We start from the raw sequence: 24,569 nt of genomic DNA on the forward strand, positions 1-24,569 counted from the left end.
CCATTCCAAAAATCTAATTCTTCCTGAGTACTCTCCATTTTAAGGAGCAGAACACTGAGGTCAGAGGGTGTGGCTTCCCAGCATGGAGTCATCAAAAAATAAATAAAAACTAAGCAGTGAGGTTTTTCTTATTTTATATCTTGAGTATATATCTATTTATATATTCCAGCTGTATTACTCCCAATGTATAAATATGCTCAGAAGTGAGAGGACAGGTCTACAGTGAACTCATCCTGCAGACTCACACCAGCCACCACCATATTTGTCTGGTCAAGGAAAGATTTATTCCACACGCACACAAAAAAGCTTTTGCGTTTTGGAGGCTGCCACAGCAGTCTTCTCTGGACAGGCTGTGCCAATGTGCAGCTGCTGGTTTCGAGCAGGGCAGACACCCAGCTAGTGGCTGCCGACACTGGTTCTTAAAATCACACTGCCCAGAAATATTGTGTTCGCTTCAGACTCAAAGAATAACAAGAAGAACTTTCCAGCCTTTTCCTGAACTCCTTGCCAAATACAGGTCCTTCTCTTCATTTTGTGGTCACATTTTCAGGGGGAAAATAGGGAAATGGCTTGAAGCGAGGCTCTCCTAAGTCTGTAAGCAAACATACATAGGACAAGTTTGGGGGTCCTAAAGGCTGCAGCAGCATAACAGTTGCTGGGGGGGGGGCCTCTTCTCCTTCCTTAGCCTTGTTGGTACCTACCGCTCAAGTGCGTCTCAGCTAATTTAAGGCCCATTTGCTTTCAGTGAGATGCAGCTATCTGCCACTGGACCAGAGCTAACATTACAAGTTGGGTTTGCTTGGGCACATAACTGAAGCCCCCGCATACCCATCTATCTCCCACCCGTCTCTGGTGACTGGCCCACTGCTGCTCCACCCACTTTGCTCCGCAAGCATCCCAACATTGGGGGCAGGTCATCTGGGAATTTGTTAAAGGCTCCTGGAATACCAGAGGACAAATCACTGCAGCAGCTGTGCTGCTCCCCCTCCACATTGCCTGGTGAGCCACTCACCAAAGAACAGTGATCACAGTGAATCCAGGTTTTCTTTGTGCAGGACTGTCACTGCAGACATGACACAGAGGAGAACTCTCTGTTCCCTGCACAGGTGGAGGGAGAGGAGCTCACGTGGACTGATCTGGGAATGAAAGTCTCACCCAAACCAGCCCGTATAACCTGGTAAGGGCAGCTAACACTGGGGGAAAAAAGGCCTATCAAAAGAACTCTGAAATATATCAATAAAACCAAATCAACAGATGGGCAGTATGAATGTAATATCTGAACATTCTGGTCTTACACTGGTGGCTCTTGTGGTCTGCCAATGTAAAGCCGGACCACTGGTGCCACAGTCTGCAACCAATGGCATGGGAGTGGGCAAGACCTGTGCTGGCAGCAGTGGGCTGCAGAACCTCCACTGGAACACGCAGGTTAACCCCTGCTAACTGGGTAAGAGGCACTTTTTAAGTGGGTGCTCTTCTTTTATTTAGCTGGGGGAGAGTAACTGGCCCCTCTCACTCAGCAGTGTCTGTTCTGGTGGCTGTCTGCTGGTGTTGTATCCTTTTCGATTGTGAGCCCTTTTGGGACAGGGAGCCATTAGTTGCTTGTTTGATTTTTTTCTGGATCAGGGGAAGGTTCTGGGGGCTGCACCAGCTCACAAGCAGGTTTAGATTGCAGTCTCAGAGTCCTGCCATAAGGCATGTTCGTGGGTCATAAGGCCAGGTGGGCACCCGGCCTCCACCACTTGGCGGTCGCACGGACCACTGAGCAGCAGAGAGGTAAGTGGGGGATTGAGGGGAGGCGGGGAGAAGGTGTTCCGGGCAGGGGGGAGGCGAGTGGATGTTGGGCAGAGGGTGGGAGGAGGCATGCTGGGGAGGCAGGAGATAGGGAGAGGGCAGGGGGAGGCGTGCTGGGGGAGGGAGTGGGGAGGGAGGGAGGTGGGACCGATGGAGTGATGCTGCAATGGATCCAAAGCCTCCATGTAGGGTTTGCCGCCTTACATGGAGGCTCTTGATTCACTGCCCATCTTTGGCTTAGTGGTGAATCGATTAGCCCCATTGTGGGGCTACTGTGCTTACCTGGGGGAAGGGGACAAAAGTCGCCTTCTCCCGGGGTGCTGCCAGTGGCTGCCTTGGGTGTGCAGGATGCAGCAGCAGCCATTTTCTGTGCCGCTGCAGCCGTGCACCCCGGGCAGCTCAGGACTGGGCTGCCCATCTAATACAACAATACATATATAGCACTCAATGACATACGATTTTCAGCTGAAACATGTGAAGTTCTACAACCGGAATTGAAAGGCTTGTGTTTGGAATGGTGCCAAGTTTTATGATGTAATGCTGCCCGTGATGATTTTTGCACCTGCAGATGTTATCACTCAATGTTGTTGTTGTTGTTGTTATTCAGTTTTTATATACCACCTTTCTCACAATGAGTGAGTCTTAGGCTGCAATCCTAACCACACTTTCCTGAGAGTAAGCCCCTTTGAACAAAATAGGACTTACTTCTGAGTAGACCTGGTTAGGATTGTGCCCTTACAGACTCAAGGCAGTTCACATAGGCAGGCTATCCCCAAACCCATTTCTTTACAAATGGCTTTTTACAATTATTGTTCTATGAGAAACCCTTCATTTGCTTTTATCCCCTTCACAGCATGGTCATTATTTCTGGTTTGCTGAGTGTGCCTTCCAGCAGGAGCAGCTACAGATCAGCCAGGCTGTTAATCATTCTTCTTGGAAGCTGACCTCCACACTCCTTCACATTTGTATGGCAGCTCATTGCTATGAGTTCTTCACCCTCTCGCAGTGGCACCACAAGCGACTCCTCCTAGCTCCATCCTCTCACAACAGCTTATCAGCTTCAGTCTGTCTTTCAAGGCACCATCACCACAGTTACTCCTGCTTAGCTTTCTTCAGGCAGAAGACAGCATAAGCACAAGACCACACCTCCTACTTCTGAAATGCACCTGTGCACTGAGGCTTCAGGGCAAGAAAAGGAGTTTTGTTCTAATCCAAACCTAATAAACCTGTTCAGGATTGGCATGCCAAACATAAGCTATAGTTCCTTACTTGCAAACCACAACAGGCAAAAACATTAAAAGTACCCTGTTTCCCTGGGAAAGCTGAACATACAGAGTATGAAGAAGCTTCACTGACATCAGCATGTTTTGTGAGGGCAAAATGACAGGACACTGTTCTCAAGTAACTAACAATGGGCGCAATCCTAACCCCTTATGCCAGTGCTTTCCAGCACTGGCATAGCGGTGCCAATGGGCTGTGTGCTGCATCCTGCAGTTGGGTGTCACTCATGGAGTCCTCAAAGTAAGGGAATGTTTGTTCCCTTACCTCAGAGCTGCATTGCCCTTATGTCAGTGCAGGAAAGCACTGACATAAGGGCTTAGGATTGCACGCAATAATATTTTTCATGAGCACATACTGAGTGCCTTCCTCATACCATTGAGCAAAATCAGCCAGGTCCCCAAATATCAGAGTATGTGATGTCAAGGCAGGACTGAACCTCAGCATCTCTCTATTTTAAACATCAGCAACTGTTTTTCTAGTCATATATTAGATGACTAATAAACGGACTTGGGGCCCAATCCTATCCAATATTCCAGTGCCGGTGCTGCTGTGCCTATAGGGTCTGCACTGCTGCCTGTGTTGGGGATGCAGTCACAGAGGCCTCCTTAAGGTTTGGGAACATTTGTCCCCTTACGCCGGGAATGCATTGCAGTTGCACCGGGGCTGGAAAATGGGATAGGATTGGGCTGTCGGTCGTTTTGTTTTATTTTTCTTGGTGGGGTTTTGTAGAAGACAAACAAGATCAGGAATTACTGATAAAGATATTTGTGACTGCCAGACTAGATCTGATATTTAACCGAACAGTTCTATCTTGTGATTGCACTGCCGTTACTTGTGTTCCAGCAGCACAGCATGGTTTGCAGCATCACGAAATGTGACTCATGAGTGCTGCTGAGCTGCCACCACAGACAGTGTCAGTGGCTTTACTGGATCCCCTGATGCCAGTACGTTGGTACAGTGGGTGATCAGTGGGCAGGAAAGGGAGTAATGGGGCAGAGAGGTTGGGGACCTGGGCTGCTGGGATGCATGTCTGCTGCTGGGAGGCATGCTGGGAGGCATGCCTTGGGAGAAAGGCGGATTACAAATCAAATAAATAAATAAATGTCAGGGGAGGTCAAGGAGTAGTGGCAATGGCACTACTGCTATCCTATGCTCCTCATCTGGTCTCACCATGCTGCCTCAGGTCCACTTGGACTTGTGCTATCCAAGAGCTGGTGCAGATCCCTGTAGACCCATAGGACAACAGGTGGCTTACCATTAGATAAGGGAACCAAAATTTCCTTACTCTGAGGAGCCCTCCACCTGATCACACACATACACACCCTGCCACCGGATGCAGCATGCCCTTTCATGGTGCGGCTGCACTGTAGCACTAATAGCTGAGGGTAGGATTGGGGCAAAGGAAATAAAGTGATTTGCCAATTGAAAGTTGAATTGAGGAAATACAGTATCATTTAAAAACAGTGGCTCCCAGAAAGAGGTATAGGGAAAGAAGAGAATAAAGAAAAAAGCTTTCAAGAAACATGGATGTTATTTTTTAGTGTTAGGAATATTAGATGTGTATCAAATGTCTCCCTGGAAGTATTACTTTATACTGGCTTAGGAACAATTAATATTGTTTAATTCATATTGTATAATACCAAGATAGCCAAGATGGTGTAATGGTTCTGGAATTGCACTTAGAAATCCATGCTCAATCATGAAGCATGATGGTGACCTTGGGTCACTATTTCCCAGCCCAGCCTACTTCACAGGGTTCTTGTGAGGACAAAAAGAGAGAAGGAACCATGTATACCCACCCACCCACCTACCCCGAGCTCCTTGGAGGAAGGGAAGTATAGAAAAGTGAAAAACAAACAATGCCACTATGTTTTGTTAAGTTTCTGCAAGCCTTTTTCATCTCTTTCCTAGTTAGGAAAGAAAACAAATTAAAATGTGAAGGGGGAAAAAAAGCAAGAGAGAAACAAATGTGGCACCCAAGCAGTCATGGTATTTTATAATGAATAGAGACAGAAATGATGTTTAACCACCCACCACAAACTTTAATTTACAGTGTGTGGTAAGGTAATGACAGTATCATTGACATCATTCTCTCTCTCTCTCCTCTCTTCCTCGGGATGAGAAGCCAAGTTCCATCTTTCCTTTCACCCACTACTCACCACTGCTTCTTGATATAATAAAATGTTGCAAAAGGATAACCTCGCCAAGAGATCCCAAATCGTTTCCATTCTTCCTTCTTTGGATGCTCTCTCTCTCTCTCTCTCTCTCTCTCTCTCTCTCTCTCTCTCTCTCTCTCTCTCAGTGTGTGTGTGTGTGTGTGTTTGTTTGTTTCTTTTTTAAAGAACAGAATGAATCTGCATTTCTAGAGCCAGATCTGGCTTGTTCTAAATGGTGTCAGAATTCAAGAACATGACAAGGAAAATACAGCTTGAGCAGAGGGAACAAACCACACAGAGAGGTGGAAATATTGCATTCCTATTCCCGTTCTCAGGCATGCAAACTATCAAGCCACATAACAGAACATTGGGGGAACCTTGATGTTGCCCAGATAGGCAGTTTGTTTGAGACGGGCCCATCTGATTTTTCCAAGCTTGGGCGAAACTTAACCCTCAGAGCTCCTTTGGGGGCCATACATCCTTATTGTCACAGTTAATGGCTCGTGAAATGGCCTCGGTTTGGCAGCACAATTGGAACTCAGGTTATATTATGGGCCTTGTGTGCATCTCATGGCCACAGATGCATGCACCCACAGACTTTTCATTATTGATTTTATGAAGAGGAACTCGGTGCCAAATGAAAATCTAAGCAAACCACATGACAGGCGGCAATTACGGCAGAAGCAAGCGTGGTTGGGCTTGTTTGTTTGTTTTCACATTTGAAACCCAAATATGAGTACACTGTAATTTCCATTAGACAAACCTTCAGTTATCAGAAACGTACAGAGGTTAAATTGCCCACAATATCTTAAAATACAATTGATACCAAAAGGGGTAACTTGCCCCATTAATCTGAGTGGAAGAAGGTTCCTTAAAGAGCCTTTTTTACAGGATCTGTTTCCCTCTTTGGTGGGGGGGGGGGATGCTAGAGACATATGGTTTCATTGTAATAGCTATTTATTTACAAGTACTGCAGAGAGCCAGGCCATGTTGAAAGCAGCAGACTTGAAAACGGGGTACAAATGCGAATTCTGCTTCAGATTCCACAGTTAACAAGAGCAGCACTGTCTCTCCTAAGGCTGCATCTCAATTTCAGCTAAGTTCAGCAAAACACCACAGTCTCTGGCCCTCATTCTGGTCAAATCCAGTAGCTCCAACTCTGCTGGACAAAACCTTTGACAAAAACCATTGTGAAAAAAAAAAGATTTCCAGTTTTCCAAAGATTTCCAAATTTCTATTTGGCAATGATCAACATCTACCAGGTGTGGTTAAATCATTGTGATTGGTCCACTCACAAAAAAACAACAACAAAACACCTCATAATAGATTGCCCTTTGCATTCCTTTGTAGTGAGATGACAGTGAGGCCCTAGTTGAAGTCAGATGTTGCACAGTACTATGGCCTAGCGCAGTGATTCCCAAACTGAGCTGTAGCTTGCTGACGAGCCATGGAAACCTGCCAGGGGAGCTGTGAAATCCTCACAAAAATCCTACTGCCCTATGCAGTGTATGGGAATGTACCCTAATGGGGAACCACAGCCAATGGCCCAGCAGGTCAAAGGAGTCGGAAAAGTTTGGTAACCACTGGCCTAGTGTTATGTGTGTGAGGAGAACTGGGGCTGGGACTTGCACACTCCTGTTTCCATTCTCCCCCTCCTTGCGTAAGAGGGGATGACGTGGATGGCTTCTATGTTCAGTTTAGAATAAGCCACAGGGCCCTATTCTCTCCAAGTTTGGAAAACTGTGCTTTATTCCAACCACAGTTCATACACCAGATCTGAAATCACCGTCTATTTCTACCATGTTACCTGCCCTAAAAATAAAGGCACCAAAAATGGTGTTCAAGACCTGAAACAATTAAACTCCACTATCCTAAACATAATTCAATTCAAAAATACTAAAAAACCTTATTTAAATATCAGGTAGCACACTGAAAGCATGACCACCTAAAAACCGTACATGAAAGGTAACACAGGACATGCAATGTGAAATGCATCAACGTGAGATAAATTTACTGTCCTTTCAGAAATTGAACATCTGGGACAATGTCCATTACCATGCATTCCCCAATAAATACAGCCGACAACAGGTATGGGATTAAATGGGCCACTTTACTAACTTACAACAAGCGCAACAAGGCAAAATAGGAAACAATACCCAAACTAAGTGCGGGGTTCTAAATGGGGGAAACGGCCTAGCCCTCTACGTCCCCCAGTCTCATAGGGCGTCCACCCAACTCCAGGCGTAGCTCAATTGTTATTAAGCCTGCCTTTCACTGTCGCCCAAAGAGGGTAAGCCAGCCAAACTACTCTGCCTTCAGGTCACCCCTGCAAGGCCCCAAAGTTCAGACCAGGGGCTAGCCAGTCTGCCTCCCCGAGCCGGTCAAGCATCCAAAGAGTGGTTCTGGTTCACCCCTGCCCTTGCTGGCTTAGATTGGACGCTGGAGAAGGTCTTCTGTCTACCCACCCCGCACTTCTACCGCCACAAGGGGAGGTCAGCCTAGCGCTTGGCCTTCCCTGCACCCAAAAAGAGGTTCAAGCCTTGTTGCAACTCTGAAAGAAAGCACCCATAACCCATAGGAGAAAGGTGAACACCATTGCCACGATAAAGAGCAGGCTCCTCAAAACCAATACTGGGATGATGGATAGCCGCTCCACCAAGCTCCATGACGACCCTGCCCAGGTAAGCGTTGACCACAGCGTTGACCACAGCATGTCAGACCACAGGATAGTGATCCTGGGAAACTGATGGACTAACGAGTTAAAATCCTTGCGGGCCTGGAGCCTCAAGGACATGGACGTCCTCTGACCCAAGTCATTTTCGCCCAAGTGTACCACGATTACCTGCGGCAGGGGGTTGACAGCAATGTACTCCAAAAAGGCCAGGAAAAATTGGCCCCAACACATACCCCTCTTGGCCAACCAGTCAATGTGTGCAGCATCACCCAGCGCCAGCTGAGAGCCGAAACTGGATGACATGGCATGCTTCCGAGCCCAAAAAACTATAGAGTGTCCGCAGATCAAGACCCTGGCTGGGCAGCTGCTTCGCGGACCTGTGGGAAAAAGAAGCACATTGTGAGATAAGCTCACTGGACAGGCCAAGAGAAAGGAGGAATCCTTCCTCCGCTCTAATGCTCACCCCCATGGCCAGTCACGGTCAGTGACCTGGTCCGCCTTACCAAACCTACAGGTCATCCCACCTACCCATCACGCCGACACTGGCGCGGCACATGCCCACCAAGCGCTGCCAACAGAGCCTACGTGGCTCTGACACATCTCGCCAACACTGGCGTGGCACACGCCCACCAAGCGCTGCCAGCAGAGCCTACGCGGCTCTGACACGTGCCACGTGGCACTGCACATCGTGCCACGTGGCACTGCACACATTGCGCCCACCTGGCGCTGCACACGCCCACTGGCGTTGCACATGGAGCCCTTGCGGCACCTTAACGGACGTAGTATTTAAAGGCACCAGAGCGCCATCTACCGATGCGCCTGATGCCCTGGGGGGAGAAACCAATGCTGGCCGCAGTGGATGCTGCCCCAATCCTAAAAGAATGCAGCCCAAACAATTCAGGCATCAGGCCTAATTGAGACAGCGCTCTTTTAAAAATGGCCCGAAACTGGTAAAGTGAAAGGGGGGAACGATCCTCATGGCGAAATAGCGGGCCCACTCCTGCAGGAGCCGTTAAGCAGTACTGTTCCATGACAGATGCTGGACAAAGACACCGGCTCGGAGCCTGTTTCAACTGAATCCACTGCCCACGCCCTAACTGGTCCGTTTTGGACACTCACAAATGGAGGGATAAACTCCCAGGCCGAACACACAGTCCCCCCACTGAAGGACTCTGTCAGTGGGGGCAAACCATGACCTAACCAAAACCTCACCTAGGCGAAAAGCCCCATAAAACATTACCAGAGTCACTGCCCTAAACAACAGCGACTCATAGGTTGAGGAACACATGGCAATGAACTGCATGTGCAACCCCTGTAAAATGGTGGGCGTGATAGGCAGGCGCTTGTGGGGAATTGCCGGCCAAAACCAGCAACCATCTTACGCACCCTAAAATCCTTAGTAACATCCTGAATTCCCCAGGCCTGGGACTGGAAGGAGATGGCCGCCAGATAAATTGACATAGATTTGCTGGATAACCCCCTATTATGCAGTCCCAAAATGAACTGCATAAGAGTGTGGGTCGAAAATGGTCCCTGCTCTGGAATCAAAGCCAACCTGCAAAAAGTGCCAAATTCACGGGACTTACTCAAATAACTGGCATGGGTTGATGGAGCCAGTGGTGCCCAGATGGCTTCCTGGGCCTCATCATACCAAGTCCCCACAGCCATGGGGGCATGGGATCCGGATCCTGCCTGGCCTCGGGGGCAAGCAGCCGAAAGCCCTCCTCCTGAAATCGAGAGAGAGCATCGGCTATGCTATTTTCAATCCCAGGAACATGTCTGGTTGAGAAAACAGTGTTGATAGCAAGACACTGTTTGACAAAGACTCTAACCAGATTCATAACCCGGGGGGATTTGGAGGTCTGCATGTTAACTATGTGGACCACGGCTACATTATCGCACCAAAAGTGAACTGAAGAGTTGGTAAACTCCACAGCCCACAAGTGGACAGCCACGACAATCGGGAAGAGCTCCAAAAATGTCAAGTCCCTGGTGATCCCCTCCTGGGCCCACACCCGTGGCCAGGGGGCTGCACACCAGCATCCTCGGAAAAACACTCCAAATCCCAATCCTCCCGCAGCATCAGAATGAACCTGGAGCTCAGCTTCAATCAACTGTAATGATCTCCAAAAGGAGATTCCATTGAAATCTTTCAAAAACTCCAGCCACAGCTCCAGGTCCTCCCTCATACCAGGTGACACCCGCAGTCTGTGAGACGGACGCCGAAGCCCCGCCATGGCATCGCATAAACGACGCACAAAGGCCCTGCCGGGGGCAATGACCTTACATGCAAAGTTAAGATGCCCCACCAGACTTTGTAGTTCCCTCAGTGTTAACTTGCTAGACCCTAGGGCGCTAGTCAACATCCCGATCAGGTTATCTAATTTGTCCCTTGGCAGGCGGCTGGTCTGAGTAACCGAGTCCAACTCGATACCTAAAAAGGTGAGCTTGCTAAGGGGGCCCTCTGTCTTCTCGTGTGCCAGGGGGACCCCCAGCTGCTCACACAGTGCTGTAAAGTCACCCAGGAGCCGAGCACAGACGCCAGACCCAGATGGTCCCATAAAGAGGAAATCATCCAAGTAGTGGGCAGTGGATTGTAACCCAGTTCTGAAACACACAGTCCATTCCAAAAATGTACTGAATGCCTCAAAAACCAAACAGGAAATTGAACACCCCATTGGCAAGGCCCTATCAACATAATAACCACCCTCAAACTGGAAACCCAACTGGCAGAAATCCTGGGGGTGCACTGGAAGCAATCTAAAGGTAGACTGAATATCTGCCTTGGCCATCAAGGCCCCAGGGCCACACTTCTTGAGGCGGGCAACCGCCTCGTCTAAAGAAGTGTATCTGACTGAACACAGGTGGGTCAGTATCCCGTCGTTTACAGAGGAACCCTCCGGAAAGGACAGGTGGTGAATCAGTCTAAATTGGCCCTGGGCTTTTTTAGGCACCACACCCAGGGGGGATACCTGCAAATTCCTCAACAGAGGAACCGCAAACGGTCCAACTACTCTGCCCGCTTCCACCTCCTTGGCTATTTTTCCTCACACCACCTCCTCCATGCCAGTCACTGACCGGAGGTTGCGAGCGAATGTGGGGCTAACTGGAGGCGGGGCTAGGATCTTGAAACCAAACTGAAAACCCTCAAACAACAATCTGGCTGCAGAACGATCCATATAAAATTGCAGCCAGTAAACCAAGGAGGGAATCTTAACTGGCGTTGGGCCCTTTGCCAACACCAGTTGAGGGTCCACCACCAGGCTTTTTTCCACGGAAGGGGCGGAAACCTTGCCGTGGTCCACTGATCCGTGGACATTTTGCAATGGGATGCCCCGCCCCACACATAGGGCAGCCATGGGAAAACGAACATCCCGGCCTGTTGCATTTGCCCGTGGCATTAAATTGAAAGCATGCGCGAGGGGTTTGAACCCACTGCGCACCCTCAGGTGCCGTAGGCTGCTCGGGTCTGGAACGAGCAATCAAATGCCCACTATCCGCCCTATCCCCCAACGTTGCCCTAGTCGGCAGGACTATCTGCACCCAGAGTTCCCACTGGGGTATAGTCCAGTCCAAAGATGGGTCCTGCGTGGCTCTGATGCGAAATTGACAGTCATAAGCCATCCAAGCTGCACCAGCATGATCACGCAAAGCGCGATGAATAATGTCCAGGTATTTGAATAGTTTCCCTGCCTTTTTGGGGTGCAACTGGACAGTGACCCCAGCATAGACAATGAACCCATTCAACCAATTAGTCCAATTCTTGTCTATCTTCCTCTGCCTGACAGTTTCCTCGTCACGCACAGGGTCTCCCACTTTGGGGGTAGGCTCAGGCTCAATGTGAAGGAGACTGAACATGTCCACAAAGTCACCCCGCCATATCTTCTCCTTGACCGACATGGCGAGGTGAGAGCCCAGAGGGATGGCGATGATGCCATACAAAACCGTAGGCTTCTCCCTCTCCACCACCAATCCAAATGACTCATCCCCCAGTCCACATCCTGCTGGTGCAACTCTGTGTCGGCCGTGGCAGGATAATGACCACACTGGGGGGGGGGTGCCCTGCTGGACCTGGGACCAGATTTGGGACATGGATATGTCCAACCCAGGGCCCAGGGGTACTGTGGGTAACTGGGCCCCTGCCAAAATGAAGGAGGCCCCCAAGGAGACCAGGGCTGATCTGGTGCAACCCGGCTAGGTGCCCAAGGAATGCCCTACTTGTCTTCCCACACAGACTCTGCATTGTGAGCAAAGCCCACCCACAGCTCACCTTGCCCACCACAGCCACTATAAGCCTGTGGCCGGGGCCTTTTAACAGGACGGACCACCTCCTCCTCCGCTTCTAGGGTGTTGACGTCCTGCGCCTCGCCCTCCTCGACAGTAACATGCTTATCCTCCAGAACATGAAACTGCCGGGGAGGGAGAGAGGCCCCTTTACTCATCCTACCTGATCTGCGAGGTACGGAGACTGCCCTGGAGTTGGAGCCTTCATCACCCTGCCCTGCCTTGCGAAGGGCCTTCTCTTTTTTTCGCGCGTCATAGCGAGCCATTACAGCCCGCAACTTAGCCATTTGATCTTCCTCATCCGATGATGAGGGAGGGGAGGGGAGAGGCCAAGCTGGAACTGCCTTTTTGGCGGCCTTGTCACCCGACTTCTGGGCTTTCTTCCCCATGTCCACCCCCCAAGTGAAGGAATATCCCAAGTGGTGCCAACCGCCCCCTGTGTTCTAATTTTTAACTGAATACGATATGAGAAACGGGGAGGATTGCGATCCCAGCAGTGCCGCCGCAGCAGCACGGTTTCTTGTCCCTCGAAGTCCCCCAACTCTGAAAATCAGAGACCCTTTGGGCAGTTGAAGCCCTCAAAATGGCCGCCAGGCTATATTTAAAATTTTTAAATGGCGGAGCGCCACGAGGCAGGGCCCAAAATGGCGCCCAGCCACGAGGCACCCCCCAATGGCTGCCGAAATGCACCCCAACAGTCAGGCCCGCCAAGGAGGAACGTGGGGTGGTCGCCCACCACGGGCGCCTGCCACCCCCACAGACCTCCCAAAATGCACCCGCCACCGCGGGGTGTGCAGAGCCGCCAAGCACTGCAAGCCACGCGGCTGGCAGAGTGCGCAGCGGGCTGCCCCCTACCACTGCCGCTCGGACAGAGCGCGCAGCGGGCCGCCCCCCTCGATGGCACCCTGCAGAGCGCGCAGCAGGTCACCCCCTGACGCCATCTTCAGAGCGCGCAGGATGCCCGCCTCGATATCGCTCACAGGGCCGCTCGTCGCTGCGCCCCGGAGTGAAAATGCAGAGCGCACAGTTCGCTCTAGAGAGGCTACCCACTGCCGCAGTGACGGGAGCCTGCAAGCGCGGATCCCCGTGCCTCAAGCCCCGTCGTGGGGCAGCCTCTCTCCGCTCCCAGAAAAGCGACCTGCCCGGTCGCTTCCAGGAACGGAACTGAGCCGGGTCTAGCGCCTGCGCGCTAGATCAGGCTCAGTTGTCCCGCCCCGCAAGGCCAGCCAGCCAATCAGCTGGCAGCAAAGCCCTGCTGCTGGCTGATAGGGGGAGCAGCCTGGTAATCATTGCTAGTGTGCCCATACAGGCACGCTAGCTGCCTTTCTCCCGAGAAATGCACTTTGATCTTTCCTTGGCTCCCAATATTTTTTTCTGTGCAGTCGCTGCACCCTAGAAACTAACTAACTGGCAGTCCAATCCTGAGCTGCCCAGGGTGCTTGGTTGTAGCAGTGCCAAAAATGGCTGCTGCCACACCCTGCGTACTTTGGGCAACCGCCTCCAGCTCCTCGGGAGAAGAGGACTTTTGTCCCCTTCTCCTGGGTAAACAGAGTAGCTTTGCAGTGGGGCTACTCGATTCACCGCCAACCAAAAAGTTGGCGGTGAATCAAGGGCCTCCCTGTAGGCAAGCCCAACATGGAGGCTCTAAATCCAGTGGAGCGTTGCTCCACCGGTCCTGCCTCCCTTCCTCCCTCCCGCTTCCTCCCCGGGCACACCTCCCTCTGTCCCCCCTTCCCGTAACGCCACCTCCCCGCCCTCTCTCTGCACTCTGCTTGCCTCCCCCCTCCTCGGACCCCCCCTTCAGACTTTTCAGACTCCTCCCTGCCTTCCCCCATGCCCCCACTTACCTCTCCACTGCTTGGCGGTCTTCACGACCACTGAGTGGCAGAGGTTGGGCGCCCGCCACTGGCGTTTTTCCAGTGGTAGGGCCCACGAATGTGCCTTATGGTACGTTTGTGACATTTCACGCTGGCAGTGAGCGGGCGTGCCAAGCCCAGGATTGAGCTCTTAGGGCCCAATCCTAAACAAGTTTCCAGCACTGGCATAGCTGTTTCTGTGGGGCATGTACTGTATCCTGCAGTTGGGTGTCACTCATGGAGGCCTCTTCAAGGTAAGGGAATGTTGGTTCCCTTACCTCAGCACTGAAAAGTTAGTTAGGCTTGCTCCCTTATTGTGGCATGACGTTTTATCCCTCAGCACATCTGTGATGCATATATTTCAGTGTTGCCACTGATGTCATTTTTATTGTTTCTTTGCATCTAATTTTTATAACCCAGTAAAGCGGCAGGGATGGCTCTGCTGTTTTAGCAGCCGTTTGCGCAAGAAATGCCTTCCTGTCCCTTCCTGCTCCTCCGAAATCAAAAGAGCCCATGCTGTTGTGTGCAGCCAGACCAGCCGCCTGTGAAACTTCAGCAGGTTTTCTTCACAGCTGGCCATGCCTGTGCGACTTCAGACAAAGGACTTCCGTCTTTATCTGCGGCTGACTGAGATGTCTCATTCAGCTGCAGATAAAAGGGGAGAAATGGGCTTTGAAATCTAACCATTAGGGTGTCAAAGACATCAGCATGCAAATACAAAACATAAATGAATTCAAGATGAAATTGATGGGCTGAATCTTGATGCTCCTGTTTGCTTTTCTAGAAGAACAAGAAAGGAAAATACACTTCGGAAAGACCTTATATCGTGGATCTGTGTATTTATGTGGACAAGAAAGACAAAGGATATGTGATGAATCACATACTGAAAACAAAAGAGCGTACCCATATTAGCGACCATACTCCTTTTATTTCAAGCTGCAGACAGGAAGACAGAGCATTATGATTGACTGAATCATATCCAACAACCAATGCCAGTATGGTGTTGTGGTTCTGGTATTAGACCTGGAAAATCCATGGTCAAATCCCCACTCAGCCATGAAGCTTCCTAGGTGACCTTTCAGCCTTCAAAATCTGCTCCAGTCAGACCATTGGTCATCTTAACTCAGTAGGGTCTAAACTGAATTTGAACTAATTTAATGGAGAAGCAAATCTCTGTCTCCAGTATATATATTTTGTGCAACATTATCTCGCATTCTGTACAATAGCATTGGCTAAACCGAGTCACTGCCATCCTCAGTGCCTTCCCTGCTTGCCAGCTTGCACAAGGACAAAGGCACAGCTACTTCCTATTAGAGGAGGTAATAACTTAATTAAAACCAAGTTCTAGGCTCTGCGGGATCTAGTTTGTCATCAAGAGGCCTTAACTGGCCTTTTCCCGTTTAGTTTTGTTGATAATCGATGCCAGATATTTAATCACGGGACACCCCTGCATAAAGCTGCTAGCCTCCATAACCAGCAAAAAGCTTGTCAAAATAAATTTTAACTTCTGACCGTGGTGGAAGACCCACTACAGGGTATTAAGAGAATCCAGCCTGTCAATCAGAGCCCATGCTTCTGGTTTATATTATTAATTCCGACTCTGGTGGCATGGTCTTGGGATAACAACCATCCTAAGCTGCGTTGGTCCAAGAAACACAAACCAAGAGTGGAATATATTTCTTGCTGAAATGACGTACCAGTGTCCAGAGGTTGTTGGACTGGGCCTTTTTTTTCTTTGAAAGGTGAATGTTTTATTAGATTACTCCTGCTGCCAAGAGACACAGCTACTGTCTGGCTTCTGTTGCTGACTCCTTTCTTTTCCTTTTAAAGATACAGATACATTCATTTTTTTTTTCTCTCTCTTCAGAACCAATTAGCACAAATTCAGACTGATTTCTTTCTTTTTTTTATTTGCTCTTGCAAATTATCCTTGTCTCCCCCCCCCCCCACTCCTTCTTCAGTTTGGAAACAGAGCACGGCTTCCCAAACGGAATCTGTCCCGGAGCCCGCAAGATGGCGGTTTTATTACAATGCAAAACAGCAGGAAGGATTCTGGGGAGAAAGAAGAGAAGTGTGTTAATTGAGAGAAAAACCATGCCAAGACCTCCAGAAACCAGTGGCCCTAATAAAATGAGACAATGCTATGTTGTTGCATAATCCGGACTTCAAACTCAATTTCAGCGGCAGAGAAAGAGAAGCAATGCAGAGCTCTCCTTTCCCCTTTCTTTCACATGGCCATCTGAAGAGACAAGGTCTCTCAGTCTGCAGCATACCAAGTTAGGATTTCATTCACAAGTCTCCTTCTGTCTCCCTCCTTAATCAATCAAAAATGGCCTATGTTTCCAGTTCCACGCACACGCACTGACACATGCAATAAAAAAATTCTTCCATCTTTGGTTTCACTTGGAGTAAAATCTTACCTCCTATCCATCTGTTAATCTACTGTAGTTGAATTAAGCTACAGCCCTAACTTTTCATGTACATAAAAATGGAGGTTTCAAGCTATCACCAGACATTTCTCCCTTGTACTGGAACTTCCTTCCAGATTCCTTTCTGGGTTTTTTCTGACAAAAAAGCAATGGAACTGAACCCTGACTTTTAGTAGGCCAGTCAGCATCCGAAAAATTCCAAAGAAAATGAGTTACTGGCATTTGTGTGTTAAAAGTGCAACCCAATACTATATCTATTGTTCTTTAGAGTGACAAAAGAGTTGCTGCTGAATGCAGCCCTCCAAAATGGCGGGAGGGTGGAAAGAAGGCATGAAGGGGCCTTTTGGGGCTGGGGGAGGCAGGGACGAGGGTGAGTCTGGTTGTACCACCATAGGTCAAATCCTATCTCCCCTCTTGGCCAGCCTGGCATTATACTAGGCTGCTTGGATTTGCACCAGGAATTTTATTGGCGCAGATCTGAATAGCCCCATAGGGGTGGCTGGGACATGATATGGGGTAAGGGAAAAAATATCTCCTTGTCCTGAGTCTTTGCCTGTGCAAGTCTGACAAATTCTAAGCTCTTCCTTGCCTGAAATAAACTGTATAAGTAGCTATGTAGTCAAGTAATCACTAATGTTCTGGAATGTTTCTGAGGGTGCAGTCCTATGGAGTTAGGCTGGCACAAGTCTCTGGCATTAGCCTAGGAGGGTCACAAATGTGCCATAAAGCACGTTTGTGCCTCTTTATGAGCAAGCTGCACCAGCGCATGAAAGTGTGCTGGAGCATAGAGTGCTCTGGAGCAGCCTCCACGGCAGCTTGTGGAGCGAGTCTTGCATCAGCTGAGCTCAGCCAATGCAAGGCTCTGGGGTGGGTGGGGAGAAGGCAGGGAGCAGGTGGGAGGAAGGCGTTCCTGGGTGGGGGGTGGGCAGAAAGCGGTTCTGGGGGGCGGGCAGGTAGGCAAGGGGCGGGGCTGGGATCCGGCTGTTATGATTATCAGAAACCTGTTATCAGAAGGTGGTGCAAATCCAAGGAGACCCAAAGGGGATGCAGTGGCTTACCTGGGGGTAAGGAGAAGAGTTTCCCCTTACCTCTGACTGAGACACTTTAGTGCCCTTTCTCACGTTGGTTTTTCCTCATTGTATATTTACCCCCATGATAAATGGACTGACAGCCCAATTCTTAAATCCCTGTGGGGTGATGCAGTGATGCTGACATGGTTTTGCTGTATCCTGTGGGGGATTTTTGGCCACTGGAGACCTCCATGGGGTAAGGGAACATTGCCTCTGTAACCTCCAGCAGTTGCCATGGCTCAACTCAGACCTGCACCAACTCAATTGTTTGCAAACATTTGAGTTCACCCGTGATGGCAGATCACACCAATGAAGGGGGTCAGGATTCAGTGTGCGCCACTGCCACGGAACCCACCCCATCCTGTGCCCAATCCACCCTCCTTTCCGTCCCAGTTCCAATCCGCCCATTTCCTCCCCTGCCCTTCCCCACCCATTCCACCCCCTGCATGGCCTTATTTGCTAAAGTGGGTCTTCAGCCATCTGCCAGTGCATGGGAGGCCACTCTGGCCTCTCCACCAGCTGCCTGCTAGTACATGCTGGCAGCAGCTGCTTTGTGATTGCTGTAAGGCACTCGGTATGGACACTTGGTATGCTGATGCCAGCCAGCACAGGACTGGGCCATACATAGTACTTATCTCTTTCAATCCTATTTTGTCCTTAAATCCTACTTAAATCCTTAGTAGGGCCCAATCCTATCCAACTTTCTCGTGCTGATGTAGCTATGCCACTGCAGTGCATGCTGGATCCTGCAGTGGGGGAGCAGTCATGGAGGCCTCCCCAAGGTATGAGAACATTAGTTTCTTTACTTCAAGGCTGAATTGCAGCTGCATCGGTGCTGGAAAGTTGGATAAGATTGGACCCAAAGGGTGCAATTCTATCTTGCATTGGAACAGGCAAGCCAAGAGGCTTGTGCTATATCCAGTGCAGGATAGGTACCCAAAGTGGCTCAGGCAGAGGTAAGGGAAAACATTTTTGAGTCTCCTCAGACTTGTGCCACCTCCTGAGGTGGCACAAGTTGGAAGGATGTGGAGCGGCTTGAAGCCCAGAGACTTGCGTTGGCCCAGCTCGGCCGACGCAAGGCTCTTTGCCTCCATTGGCATGGAGGCTTATGTCAGCCACCGCATGCCAGCCTAGCCAACTCATGAGGAGGCACCTCCTGGGCCGGCCCAAGGGACTTGCACCAGCCCAAGGCGCAGTTTGGATTGCCCTGTTAATAAAAACCAGGTTCCAAAGAGATGTGCCATGAGCTCATTGTTCAAAAGTTCTTGCACAAATCTTTTGATTTCTCCCAAGAGTACATGTGGCATTGGCCCAGAGCACTCCCAGTATCAGTGTGAAAACTGGGGAGTGTGCCTGAATCGCTGCAACAGTTTTCTAATGACAGGTTTTACAGTCTGTCAGTCAGGGAGTCAGTGATTGTGCATCCGCGTGTGTTATGTCATGAAAAATTTTTCAGATACTGCAAGCAACTAGTCTCTAGGACATTAATTGGAGGTTCCAGTTGGCTTACAGTCTTTATGAGAAATGTGTTTATTTTGTCTTCTTGATTTACTTTTCCTCCTGTCTGGGTATTGTGCCTCTAGGAAGAAATGCTTATATTGCTCAAGTACAGTTTTTTTTGTTAACGTTGCCAAGAGTAAAGTGGCTGAATAGGAAAGCACATAGATCTTACCTCCTTTGTAAATACAAAAAGTTAAAAAAAAATAGAGGAGCTAGGAGTAATTTAGGGTAAGAAGAATTTTTAGACCATTTTCTGTTGGCATCCTTCAATCTCAGAAGACTATGATATTGCGCTCTGAATGGTGGTTCTGGAACAGAGTGTCCTCTCCAGTACGCGAAGCCTGGGTAAAGTAGGTATGGAGGATAGGCTGTTACCCATGCAGCAAATCCCCCCTCTCCACGTCGCTGAAATGGTCCAATGGAAAGGCAGAGGCCAATACGGTTGGTTCCAGCGGCGTTGCAGGAGTTGCCAGAACGTGACTGTGTTCAGCCATGAACTGCCTCAGGGACTCCGGCTCCGGATTTTGCCTCGAGGTTGACTCCTGAAGCCTTTTCCATAACTGGATGTAGCCACAAGGCAGTGGAGGTTTGGGATCAGAGTTTTCCTTCTCTCAGATGAGCTGACTTCCCAGGCTGACGAGTCCCATCTACCCTGTGGCTGTTTAGTCGCCTCTTACGACAAGTACAGCCAAACTGAGGGCTTATCCCCCAGCCCCCAGGGGAATTAGACCATATATATTGCTTGATAACTCTCTCTCTCTCTCTCTCTCTCTCTCTCTCTCTCTCTCTCTCTCTCTTATCTAACTGTGGCCCAAATCCTAACCAACTTTCCAGCACTGGCATAGCTGTGCCGTGTGGAGCTTTCTGCAGTGGGTGGCACTCACAGAGGCCTCCTCAAAGTAAGGGAATGTTTGTTCCCTTATCTCAGAGCTGCATTGCCCTTATGTCGGTGCTAGAAAGTAGCTTAGGATTGTGCCCTATCTAGTCTAGAGAGAGAGAGAGAGAGAGAGAGAGAGAGAGAGAGAGAGAGAGAGAGAGAGTATTAGCATGTAATGGAGGTAGCAATGAATAATTGGACCAAGACAAATGCTCAGAGGTAACTAGGAACTTATGTCATTACAGATAAAAGTCTAGATCTGTAGCCACAGAGCAAAGATCATATGAAGCAGCTTCTCTCAGCAACAGCCAAACAGATTTCCTACAACAGATGCTTGCACATTGTGGCATTTCCCACATGGTGAGTGCATTGCTGCAGAGATTAATTATTCCTGTGTATTTGCAGGTTTGGGAGGAGGTGTCAGGTTGGTGGGTGGGTGTCAAGTTTGGCTGAAATGGTTGCACTAGCTAAAAGCCACAGCTGATCCCAGGTTGAGCCCTGTGGCAGGCTTAATGCTAGAAGCATATCACTCATGATGCTTCCGTTACAGCTGAGCACATGCTTGCCTGAGCAGGAACTGAGCAGCAAAAATAACACTCTAAAGGCTCCTGCCCTCACCCTGGGGCCTTTGGGGGAGAAAAAAATGGCACCCACCAGCAGCCAGAAGCATGTTTGCTGTCACCAGTACATTTCCCCACACTTTACTCCTGTTGGTACCTGCCAAATTGCCAAATAATACCACCTCCATGCCTGAAAATAGGAAGGCAAAGTTGAGATATCTTTTAATTGGGACGAATCCACTCAACAAACATGGACATTGTGGTCCAGCAAGCATACAAAAGAAAACATGATCAAAAGGGCTTGCCTGGCATTTTTAGAGGCAGTCTCATTTTTTCCAGAGATTTTGATACCATCCAATTGCTGAAAGCAATGCTATGTGTTTTTATTCAAAAATTATGATTTAATCAATTGTAAATCATTTTTAGCAATTCTAAAGTACTCTGATTTGAATTAGATGCAGTCCAAATGCAGTACAGCATTGTTTCTCAAACTCCCTGGAAGTTTGAAGACCAGGGTAAGTCTGGGGCGGGCGCGAGGGGGAAAGCAATGACGTGATTGCCAGGATCACTGCTAGATCAATATTATCTGCATATACACTGCCTGCATAATTTACCTGGGGTCCGGGAGGTGCAGGGAGTCCTACAGAACCCTCTGCAGGGCTTTCCCACAGCTTGTAGAAAGTAAAAAAGCAATCAAAACCCATTTCCAGGTTGCGATTGCAAAACTGGAAGTGGCTCGCAATTGTTTTTTTTTACTTTCTACAAGTTGCAGGAGTTGGGTCTCCTCGCATTCCCGGGCCCCAGCAGCAGCTAAATTGTGTTTTTAAAAAGCCCCCTCTTCCCTCACAGTGGTGTGATCCTGGGGCTTGTGTTGCTGCTTATCCCTGCCCAACTTCCATAAAGGGAAAGGGGCAGTGGTTCTCCAGCAGGTGGGTCACGACCCACCAGTTTGAGAACCACTGCAGTAGAGACTTGTGAATTGGTTCCAAATGTGGAAAAAAGACTAAAGAAATAATTTGCAGTTTTTGATTTTAGACACCTTATCCAGCAGAAGGCACCTGAAGGGCAGCACGTCCAAGCGGCGCCCTGCAGAGTCTTTGACTAAATGCTGACTGCTGACTGCTGCTGCACTGTTGCACATTATTATTATTATTATTATTTTAATTGACTTATTCACAGAGGTTTTCATCCTAAGTACAAACAAACACATTCAGCCGCAACCTGAGGTGAACTGGCTGTACCTTGCCTAAAGACACGGCATGCTTGGGACATTTGGTGAATCTGAACAAAACAAATAAACAAACGAAAACAGCAATTGATTTAAAACCTCCCCTCATTTTCAGTGCCAAATATGGTGGTTTGAGAGTTCCTCCGAACTGTCCACAATTTCAAATTATTTGCTGTCTCATGGAAAATGCTGAAATGGGTATCTCTCATAAAGAGCAGGTTTTCTGCATCAGTCAGTCAGTACAGACTTCTGATGCACGTGAACCCTGCATAGCAAAAAAGCTCCTGGAACCAGCTCTGCCTGTTCAAAGTCTCTTTGGGTGCTTTTCTCATTGTTGGTCAGGTATTCTTAAGTTTTTATCAGACCAAGTCTCCCCAGCTAATAAAAACATATGATCTTTCCAAGTCAACAAAGTAAAGGTTCAAGATCATCATGATCATCACCATCATCCCTGCCTTTCTACCACAGTCAAGGGCACTCAAGGTGGTTTACAAAATAAAAAACACCAATACAATTATAGATAAACCAATACTAAGATGTGAAGCAACTATTACCCTGCACATGCCTGATCTCGTCTGATCTCAGAAGCTAAGCAGGGTCAGGCCTGGTTAGTACTTGGATGGGAGACCGCCTGGGAATACCGGGTGCTGTAGGCTTATACCATAGTCTTTCCAGACTGAAGGTTGCCAACCAATACTAAGATGGTTAAAGAAATGAAAACAATAAAACATAACTGAGTCCAATGGATCACAATTAAAATTACCTTTCATACAAAAGAGCCAGTCCCCGATATCAGCAATTAAATACTTCCTGAAACACCCTGCCAAAAGGACTCCAAGGAGGGACCCATTCTTACTTCTTAATTTAAATTCTTAATATAAGCCGTTCTGAATAAACACCCATACATGATTTAAGCACAACGTATAGCCTCAAAAAGCCTGAGCAGCTGACCAAACTACTGCAGCTGACTTGCCAGGTCAGATGCATTGCGACATTGAAGTTGGGCACCTAATACCAGCTTCAAGGTGTGACAAAAGTCTCTGTACATGCACAGACCACCAAGGTTACAGAGGCCTGTGCCTCCATGCATCATGACAGAGTTCAAATTAGACTACAAAATCCATTGTGGATCCCGCAGTTTCACAGGAACTCAATTTTTTTTTTCAACTTTCCACCAAAACATATACAGTGGTTCTATCTACCCTGTTATGAATTAAAGCAGAAAACAGCATAAATAGGGGGGAAAATGAATTTTGTTCAGGAAATTCAAAACATTATAGGGAGGGGAATTCAGAATAATCCATAAATTGCATACCGCATAATTTGCAGTATTTTTGCATTTTGAGAAGAAAAAAACAATCTGCGCAGAGCTCTTTTCGACTAGTCCCTGGCTGAAATGGGGTGGAATTGGGAGCCTGCCCTGAGAACAGAAATGACTATGGCACAAGTGAAGATGGCCCCTCGTTACATATATTCTATACATATTAGGGTAAAACATATGATTCTGCATTATATGAGGAGAAAGAAAGGGCTGATCAGGAAAGTGTGCCTGAGATCGCATCTGGGGACAAGCTGGAGAGAAACATTTTACAGAAAAGACCAGTTCTGCAACATCCCATATATTCCACAAATTGTTACAAGAACTTATCATCCATGTCGGTTTGGGGAAGGGGGTCCATGTCAGTCCATGTCAGTTTGGGGAAGGGGGTGGGAGTGGGATGGGATGTTTCAGCATGAGGGGGCTTGGCGTCCTGGAACATTCAGCATTCTTTTTGCAGAATGTCTATAGCTAGAGCAAAATAACCCCTGCTTGGCAGCTCTTTCACTCTTAATGTGGAACCTTTTCTCTCTCCCCCCCTTCTCTGTAGACACACGTCTGGTTATTATTCAGATACAAAGTCTACCTTTGAGTACATCGGTGGCAGTAAAATTATTTAGAAGGAAAATTATGCGAGGAGTATTCTTTCTGTAAAATTAGCTTCCCACCCTACCCCTGCCTCAGATTATGAAAAATAAATACACCAAGCTTGGATTGTCCTGTTTATTTAAGACATGGTTACAGCTAGACAAATCAGGCTACAGTCTCTGACCATGCCATTTAATAGTGAACACAATAAGCTCTGTGGTTGAAGGCTAGGGTACAACATCAAGCTATTCAACTTGCATAAAAAAAGACTGAGCAAAATTTGATTACTGGAATGCAAATAGCACCCGGTAGTCCAAGAGAAAAACCCCAATCTACGTCAGGTATAATATTTATTTGGAACCCAACACCAGTGTGGTCGCGTTTGCTTGTTTACCGTTGAAATGTAGTTTGCTCAAATTTGTAACCTACAAACTTTAAACTTTTGCCATAAAATTGGAAGGGCAAGTTGGGTCTAGGTGGAGCATTTTTTAAAAAGTTTGAAATCCTCACAAGCCAACTAGCAAGATATATAAACCAAGAACTTGGCTGGTCATGTTTCAGTTTCACCATAATATGAATACTATACTTTGAGAACTAGACGTAAATTAAATCACACTCTAGCTCCCCCTCATCTTCTTTTCCATCCTAAAAGTTGTGGGTAAATTCCAAGATATTTCATTTACCTGTTCCAGCTATTAGAGTCTCAGAAACCTAGCCCACAATTCTGTTTAATGAAGGATTACATCCCATTGATTACAATGGGAATAATTACACATCTGTTTAATAATCTCCCATTGAAATAATGAGACATTAACATGCTTAATTTGCATGAAATGTGTTCTTGGTTTTTACTAGATATCACTAAGATGCCTCTTTCAGATTTATGTTTCTTTTTATAACAGGACTCCGATTTTCCACAAGTACCAAAAACTAACATGCAGTTTTTTTGCAGTGTTC

At 48.2% G+C, this 24,569-nt stretch overlaps 1 pseudogene; it reads left to right on the plus strand.

The window, feature by feature from the left end:
• Positions 1-22,242: 22,242 nt before the first annotated feature.
• LOC136643260 (5S ribosomal RNA) lies at positions 22,243-22,362 on the plus strand (annotated as a pseudogene).
• Positions 22,363-24,569: the final 2,207 nt, after the last annotated feature.

Source organism: Tiliqua scincoides, chromosome 2 (assembly GCF_035046505.1).
Source record: "Tiliqua scincoides isolate rTilSci1 chromosome 2, rTilSci1.hap2, whole genome shotgun sequence".
Classification (NCBI taxonomy): domain Eukaryota; kingdom Metazoa; phylum Chordata; class Lepidosauria; order Squamata; family Scincidae; genus Tiliqua; species Tiliqua scincoides.